We start from the raw sequence: 9,395 nt of genomic DNA, 5'->3' as shown, positions 1-9,395 counted from the left end.
TTCCCTCTACTGCAGGCCAGATTTTTCTCCGAAAACCTATTTCCATTTTGATGAGGTTTTTGGCACCCTGGGGCCAGCGCCAGTCCACCCTGGTGTCTTGGCAGTTGGCATATTACACGCTTGTCTTTCAGGAGCCTTTGATCACATTCAAACTTTACAGCACAGGTTTGGGGCTTTTGGTGGTGCTTTGCCTGTATCAGCCACAGTGGGAGCCGCGCAGCCTTCAGGGCGACGGGTGGTGCCCTGCTGAGGGACGGGGCTCGGTCAGCTCGAGAGGGGATCACGGCAGCCACTCTGGGGCATGGGGCAGAACTCTTTTGACACCTAAGGCACTTAATGAGTTGATGGCTGCTGTGGGGATTGTGGTTTTGCACGTGAGGAGACTGAGGCTCAGCAGGGCTATGGGGTCTGGGAGAAAAAGCCTCCAATCTGCCCCGGGGGTGGTGGGCTGCCAAGGACAGGTGGCCCTTGAGGTGAGACTTGGAGGAGAGCTAGGAGTTTTTCAGGGTAAAATAGATGGACAGGCATCCAAGGCAGAGGGAACAGCATCTGCAAAATCTGAGAGTGGGAAAGGAATGAAGCGGGGGCAGGAACGGCGAGCGGGACTAGAACAGAGCATTCACGGAGGTGAGCGTGGGGGAAGCAGGCCCAGGCCACAGGGTGAGGCCCCTGTGAGTCACACAACGGGGCAGGAATGAGGATTCACGGAAGTTTTGAGAGGGATGTTACGGGACACATCTGTGCTTTAGAATGGTCCTGCTGCAGAGGGGACAGTGGTGTGAGAGGGAGCAGTTCTGGAGCTGTTGTAATGATGCAGAAGGGTGATGACCAGGCTCCAGGTGGCAGGACAGCGTGCAAGGCGGGGAGGAAAGAGAAGCACACTTTCAGCGTCCTCAGGACCCGGATGCTGAGTGCGGGGGGAAGAGAGCACAGTCCGCGTGGCTCTCGGGTTGCAGCCTGGGCAGGCGGGCGGATGCCGTGGTTCTCCGAGTCAGGGCAGCTGCAGGAGGAACAGGTGTGACACAGAAGGAAGGGACACGCTGATCTGCAGCACCTGAGGGGTGTCTGGGGGCGCTGTCCGGCAGGTACTTGAACTACATCTGCCGCTGGGAAGGGGTTCTGGCAGGAGACAGTCATCTGTCAGTCCTTGATTGGTTGGGTTGTCGAAACCATGGACATGAGAGATACTGTCCAGGGATGGCATTTGAATGTGAGATGGGATGAAGGCTGAAGGTGGGCCCTCAGGAAGGGCAGGAAGAGCAGGAGTCAGCAAAGAAAGCTGAGCAGGAACGTTCAGAGAGGAAGGAGGCCCCAGGCACCCCTTGTCGGACAATTCACCGGGCTACGAGTCACACTGGGGACCATCAAACCTCCCCGGGTGGGTCAGAGGAAGCAACCTGGAGGGGGAGACCCCCAAATTGAGCCTTGAAGAGTGACTCTGCACCTGGTGAGGAAGGAGGGACATGGGGAGGACAAAGAGGATGCGCTGAGGGCTAACATGTTTCAATAACTGACATTCTGGGGAAAATCTGGAAGCAGGCTAGTGAAGGGGCAATTCCTTCGCTCTGGACATCTTTCTAATACACAAGCCTGACCTGGTCATTCTTGGGCTTCAAAGAGCATCCGAAGTCCCCCCAGAGTCTCCGGCAGATTCCCCTAGTGTCCCGTGGAACTGTTACAGGCGTTCTGTTCCCCCGGCTAGATGTGGTTGGGAAAGGATGGGTTAGACGAGGTTAAACAGGGGATAACAGAAGGGACTCCCCAAACTCCTGTGGCTATGGAACCCCTCTTTCTTGGGGGCCCCAGGGCCTGGGATTTCATGAAACACAGTTCAGAAATGCTGGTCTTCTGCACAAAGTACTTATTCCTCCAAATGGCATGTTTGCTTCTTGAGTTTAGAAGCTCACTGCACCTTCATAACCTCCTAGAACACGCTGCACTCTCGCCACACCAGCTGCACGCACGGTCCCCACTTGCTGTGTTGTCACACGTTGTTGGGGCCCTTCGCCTTTTGCTGGCAAGGTCTTTTCTCTTATCTGTGGCTCCCTCCAGTGAGAGGCCCCCTCCTCCAGGAAGTCTTCTCTGGTTCTCTAAGTCAGGTTAGGTGCCCTCCCGTAATGCCCCCTCTTGCCCTTCAAGCCTGTGCTCACCCGTGGTGCTGAAATCGTGCTCCTGCTGCCTTTCTCGTCAGACTTTGCTCCCTTCAGTGACAGGGTTGCATTGGACTTATCTTTGTGTTCCCAGGGTTGACCGCATGCTGAGTGCTTCTAATCATAGTTTTTGAGTTAATGGAAAGATGGAGAAAGGCAGAGACAGAGCTTGTGGTGTAAAATTTCTGCCGGAGCAATCTTTGGCCAGCTGTCTCCAACCTACCAGCAATTCCTTATGTTCCAGAGCCCGTCTGGTATACAAGGCACTTTCTCATATGCTCTCTCACTTCCTGACATAAATATGGTTTCACATTTAAGAAGAGATTTTGTAATGCTCCTGCCAGTGGCTCATACCCACAAATAAAGATCGCCCACATGAGGGATGAAGCCAGAAAAGCTGTCCTCTCCCCCCACTTTTTTTAAATTGAGTTATAGTGAGTTTACAATGTTGTGTCAATTTCCAGCGTGGAGCCCTTTTAAAACACATTTATAAGGTGAACAGCAGTGTGAGCCCTGGAGGAAACACTGTCTCTTGGCTTGGGAGCCTCTCCCTTCGGTCTTATTTGGACTTGGGGTCAAGGCTGCCCTGCACAGCCCCAGGGGTGCCATTCACACAAAAGAAGGGGCCACAGGATGGCCCTGGCTTGGAAGAGCCCTGGCCGGCACTGCTTCCTTCTTGTATTAGACACTGGGCTCTCACTGAAGCCCTGGAGGTGGAAGCATTTATGTTTGGGCCAACTGTTCTTTCTTGGAAGGCCTGTGATGTAACTGAGAAGAAAAGAGGCCGGGTCTGTGTGCGTCATTTTGAAGATGATTCTAAATTACCCTATTTGGGAAAATCCATTCGTTTTTCTGATATGATGTGGCGTGGTAAAATGAACATTAGTCTAGGATTTAGCGTATTTAGGCTCAAATACAACTTCTTTGCTCATCATCTGGGAAATCTTGGGCAGGTGTCCCAGACGTCAGACTAATTTTCTATCAAATAGTATAGAGTGGTGAGGGCAGGGTGGGTGGGTCAGAAGTCCCTGGGCATCACATCCTGCCTTCCCCAGGCTCAGATGCTGAGGTTTGTGGGAGCACTGGTGCTGGGCTCAGAGGCTGGGGAGCATCTGGGGGTTGGAGGGATTAAGGTTGGCAGTGGGCAGCCAGATGCCTCTCCCACGCAAACAGAAAACACTCTACTGACCACTGGGAAGAGATGGTTCCGAGCAGGGAGGGTCTCCTGTGCGCACTGCGACAGAGAGAAGGGAGCAGAGTGGGCATGGCAGAGGAGGAAGAATGGGGGGAGGGCTGCAGAGAGGCAGCAGGCAGCAGAGAAAATTCCAAACCACCCTTCAGCCTGGCCTGCAGGGCTCTCCGTGACCTGACCTCTTCCAACCTCTGCTGGGATAAATTCTTCAACCTTGGTGGTTAAATGTTGAGACAAATATCTGAACTGGCAGGGCTGTCATGAAGATTAGAGAGAAATCATCCCAGGCATCCAGCACAGCTCAGTACATTATGGATCCTGCTACTGGTGCCGATTACTTTCCCTGAGCCCAACCTCCCCAGCACTACCATGTCCACCCCACCATGCCCTTCATCCACGTGATGTGTTGCTAAACCAGTTCTCCCCATCTTAGACTTGTTCATGGTGGCACTCTAGAGGGAACTGTGTCCAGCCTACCCATTTTAATTTTTAATTTTTTATTGAAGTTTAGTTGATATACAATTTTGTGTTAGTTTCTGGTGTACAGCACAGTGATTCAGTTATATATATATATATATATATATATTCTTTTTCATTATAGGTTATTACAAGATATTGATTGTAGTTCCTTGTATTATGCAATAGAACCTTGTTGTTTATGTATTTTATATATAGTAGTTTGTATCTGCTAATTCCAAACTCCTAATTTAGCCCTCCTCTGCCTTACCCTTTGATAACTATAAGTTTGTTTTCTATGTCTGTGAGTCTCTTTCTGTTTTGTAAACAAGTTCATTTGTATCAATTTTAAGATTCCACATGTAAGTGATATCATATGAAATTTGTCTTTCTCTGAATGATTTACTTCACTTACTGTGATAATCTCTAGGTCCATCCATGTTGCTGACAATGTCATTATTTTATTCTTTTTTATGGCCGAGTAGTATTCCACTGTATTTATACACCACATCTTCTTTATCCAGTTATCTGTCGATAGACATTTAGGTGGCTTCCATGTCTTGGCTATTGTAAATGGTATTGCTATGAACATTGGGATGCATATATCTTTTTGAATTAGAGTTTTCTCCAGATATATGCCCATAAGTGGGATTGCTGGATCATATGGTAAGTCTATTTTTAGTTTTTTAAGGAATCTCCACTATTTCTATAGTCAGCCAACCTATTTTACAGGTGGGTACTAGAGATCCATGAGTAAGTTCGATGCTGTTCTTGTGTTCTCATTCTCTAGCCATCCAATCTGAAGTCACAACCCAGGCACCTCCTAGCACATCACCATCTTCTAATTATTTGCACTGTATTTATTAACATTTGATTAGTTTTTATGGCCTATGTGTTTATTTTCCATCTCCCTCTTCTTGAGTGTCAGCTTCATTATAGCCGGAAATTTTTTTTTACCCTCATATCCCCAGCATCTGGAACACAGCCAGACACATAGTAGGGGGCACAGTAAGAGTGGTGAGGAGTCATCTTATGGGTGATGGTGGCAAGCTTTGTGACCTTGGACAAGTTGCTTTTCTAAGCCTAATTTTCTTCTGTGCTAAAGTGGGGACAATAATACCTGGAGATACAGGCTGAAGTCAGGCATTTCCAAGGAGGCTTCAGGGAGATGCATCAAAGGATAAAATTTTTGCAAACTCACCATGATCTGGCTTTTAGCCTTAAAGATGAAATCTTCTTGTAGCTGAGAAGTTGAACTGGGGGATGACTCATTCCTACTAGTCTCACAAGAGACTAATATATAAACCAGCCATGATAATTTACTAATTTTTGCTGTGAAAAAGAAGATTTTTTGGAAAACCCTGAGCTCAAATTGGTTTCACCAGTTTGCTGGAAGCCAAATTGTAATGAGAAGCCTACCAGGGCATTGTGGAATGAGAAAAAGGGGCATGAGTTAATTGATATAAATGTTTGTCATTTCTGGCATCTGGCTTTGAGAACTATGCATTCATTGCCAGAATCAGGAGCGATTGGACAGGTTGCATCTATAAGTCAGGGCATCCTCGTCTTTGAGGAGACCAGTGGCCTCTCCCTGTTATACTGCAAGCTTTGTTTTCGGGCTTGCACAGGTGATCATCATCCCCGCGTGATGGACAGAACCTGCCTTGGACTCTGCCAGCCTTAGTTTTGTCTTCTGAACACAATTTCCCATCTCCTTCTCGTTTTCTTGATTCTCCCTCCTTGATCTTAACTGGTTCTGGGAGAGTTGTCAATTAGACTGGTCCTCTGCCCTGCCCACCACTTTTGGGTTGAGTGTATGAGCAACTCAACCTGCCCTGGCCACAGTGATTGACTCAGGCACATATATGTGACCTGAATAGGGGAATCAGAATCTTCATGAGGTTGATGCCTGGATATTGGGGGAAGGGAGACTGAAAAGCTGGCCACGATAACCCCTCCCATCCTACACGCTCCTTTGCAATGTGACTTTAGGTACCTATCATTGGGTGGTGGAGTCTATTTCCCCTCCCTTTGAATCTGGGCTGGTCCCACGACTTGGTGTGATCAGTTGAAGAGATGTTGCCTGAGCTCTGAGCCTCAGCTTCTAGAGGCTTTGCAGATTCTGTTCTCACTCTGAGAATTCTGCTGCCTTGTGAGCAATCCAGGCTGGAGCTTCTTTGAGATTGAAACACTCCATGTAGAAAGAGAGAAGCCCAGACCTCCTAGGTTTTCTAGCTCCTCCCAGTTGAGTTCCCAGACATGTGAATCAGGCCATCTGAGACCAACCAGCCTCCTGATGACACTGCCTGACCACAGATGACTGATTGGATCCAGAAGATACCATATGGAGCCAAAGAATTGCCCAGCTGAGCCTTGCCTGAACTGCTGACCCACAGAATTGTGAGCAGAAAAATGGTTGTTCTTTTAAGCCACAAAGTTTTGGGGGTATCTTTTTCCACAGCAATAGATAACTGATACACTGGGAGAGAGAAGTTCTCCACTGGGGGGCCAATCTGAGAAGGTGCACTGCTGGGTCTACAGGAGGCTGCTATACTGAGAATCTCAAGAAGAGAAAGCCAAGTAGAGATGAGCAGAACTGAGAGATGACAGAGACAGAGTCGAAACCGTAAATGATAATATTTGAGCTTCTGAATCCAGCCAAAACTTAAACTGGCTGCCTTATCAGACTTCCTAGTTAAGCAAATAAAGAAGTTCTTTTAATTTGTAAGTTAGTATGAGTTAGGATTCTGTCACCTGCATCTTAACGAGTGCTAACTGATACGCAGTCATTGGCTGGGTGTGTTAATCTATGCAGTTAGTTTTCAGCCAAATTTTATTGGCTTAATGACTTCCAGTTCCTTAAAGTTAGTTCCCGTGTCAGTCAAAATTCCCTGATTTTAAAAAATGATCTCGTTCACAATTAGTGTATTCATTTGCCAGCTCTCTATATTTTGTTTACTATGCTCAAGGGACTGTGATTCCTGCTGGAGATTTAGCAGGTAATGTGACGTATCTAGTGCCTTAATCTCCACTTCAGGCTAGTTAATTAGAATTGCCTTAAATTCCAAGGAGAAAAAGAAATGGCCATTCTGAACACACACAATCTGCCCCCTAGTCTTGTGGGGAGACCCGGGGGGCCGTGTGTGGAAACACCTAACATCGTTCCAGCATAAAAACATTTATTTTTTAACGGGATGAAATTACAAGCCCATTTCTGAAGTATCTGAGCCCATCACTGAAATTTCCTCCTCTTAGACTTTCTTTTTTCACTTCTAAATCTTCCTTGGAATGCAACATTCTCAGTTTGCCAAATAGTGGGGCAGTGAGTAGCTGAGACAAGCCTGCTCTAAATTCAAGAGGCATGTAGTCGTGGAACTGCTGGAGGCTTGGGATTCCAACACACTTCTGAAATACTGCCTCTGTCTTCAGCACCCGCACTTCCTGCTGAGAATACAGGGTTTTTTTTTTTTTTTTTTTTCCCTTTGCCTTTATTACTTCCAAGCTCTAGTTCTTGGCTAAGATAAACTGCAGTCCCAAATGCCGTGATTTAATAAGAGGAAATTTACTTGATTTAACATACAAATGTGGCAAGGGAAGTGATTCTGATAAGGATAATTACATCCACATCTTAGTGTAAATTACAGCAAATGTCTGAAACTGTGAGCAGCCACTGAGTCCCTATCACGCAACCCGACCTCCGTCCTTTGGGTGCACAACCAGCTAAGGAATGTTTAGTGGAAGCAGAATGAGAAGTCTGATTATAACCATCTGACATCCCTGAGTCTCATCATTTATTCACGCAAGAAGTAGTATCAGAATAAGGTGTTTTCGGAGGAGGGTTTAGCTCAGTGGTAGAGCGCATGCTCAGCATGCTCGAGGTCATGGGTTCAATCCCTACTACCTCCATTAAATAAACAAACAAACTTAATTACCTCCCACACCCCCAAAATAAAGAAAGAAACGTATTCTTAAAAAAAAAAAATAAAGAATAGGGTGTTTTCTGCATAGCCCTAGGTCCAGCCAGAGGTGGAAGCTGTGGGAGGGCTGGTCCCAGGCATACGTAGGAAGTGGTGTTGGTTCCACACTCATGATTTTTCAATCCAGACCAAAACCACGGACCAGCTTTATCTCCCAATTTTACCCTGATAGGAACCATATTTGGCCACACCAGTAGTTCACTATTCTTTGAATATGGCATTTACTTGTTACTTGTTATTTCCATGCCTTTTGGTCTCATATTCCTCCCCTGTCTCTTCTCAATCTGATGGAATCCTAATCCTCATCTGAGATGCAGCTCATTTGTAACCACTTGATGCTAAAACGTCTGTCCTAATCACCCCGAGCCACAGTCACTCTGTCCTCAGGGCTCCCATCACATCCTCTTTATATCTACGTCACGGCATTTATTTGTTCAGTCAATATGTAGTGAACACTTACCAAGAATATGGGGTCCTGAGGTGAATCAGTCATTTTCTTGTAGGACCTCAGAGTCTAGTAGGGGAGACATTCAAGTAGTAAAAGATCACCCCAATTCTCATGGAGTGATATATTCCTCAATAAAGATGAACACAGGCCTCTGTGGGAATCAAAGGGACAGAACCCAGCCAAGACTGGGGAATCATAGATGGAGTTCTAGAGGAAGGATGGTGTGGTATTCTCTAAAATTTTCTCAATATTTTGAAGGTAGAGATTGATTTTTGTATCCCCATTACCTAGGACAGGTGTATAGGTAATGTTTTGGGGGGCAGGGGAGAATGAATGAGACATTACTCCAGAAAATGTTAATTCTTGTATTTTGGGGGGGGGGGGGTCTGGAACCTAATCAGTACTAAATAACTAAGTGAATAATAAGAAGATGTAACCAAAAATAATGGATCTGTACCAGCTATCTATTGCTGTTTGACAAACCATGCCAAAACTGGCAGCTTAAAGCAACAGTAATTTGTTATTTCTTGTGATTCTGTGCTTGGTTTGGTGATTTTCTACTGCTGTTTTCTCTTGGACTCATTCATACAGCTACATTCAGCTGGGGGGTCACTGGATCTGGGCTTAGCCGGGACAGCGGGGACAGCTGGGCCTCTCTCTTTATATGGTCTTTCATCCTCAAGAAGGCTAGACTGGGCTTCCACACATGATGACATTAGCACTCTAAGAGGGAAAGCCCTTGAGCACAAGTGCTTATCAAGTCTCTGTTTTGTGTCATATTTTTGGATGTCTCAGTGGCCAAAGAAAATTGCATGGCTAAGTTCAGACTCAATGCAGTAGAAGATTATGTAAGAGCATGCATACCAGGAAGTATTCATCGGAGCTGTTAATGAAACATCCACTATAGGTCAGTAGGCATCAGGTTGTCACAGTGGGGGGGATCAACACATAGGTATGGTACACAAGGGTAGGAACACATATCAGAGTCATCGTTCCCAGGACAAGGAGCTGGGGCCACATTTCTGAGGGCCTGTAGTGCTGTGATAGGAACACTAAATTTGGCTGGATTTGGAGCTGGAAGAACAGGGTTTGGATCAAATGAAGTGAGTCCAATAATATTTACCTCACAAGTTATCTCTAGCATCATAAGCAATAATGTGAAAGTATTTTGC

This window comes from Camelus dromedarius, chromosome 1 (genome assembly GCF_036321535.1).
Source record: "Camelus dromedarius isolate mCamDro1 chromosome 1, mCamDro1.pat, whole genome shotgun sequence".
Classification (NCBI taxonomy): domain Eukaryota; kingdom Metazoa; phylum Chordata; class Mammalia; order Artiodactyla; family Camelidae; genus Camelus; species Camelus dromedarius.
The sequence above is the reverse complement of the archived record's forward strand: the minus strand, read 5'-3'. Positions refer to the sequence as shown.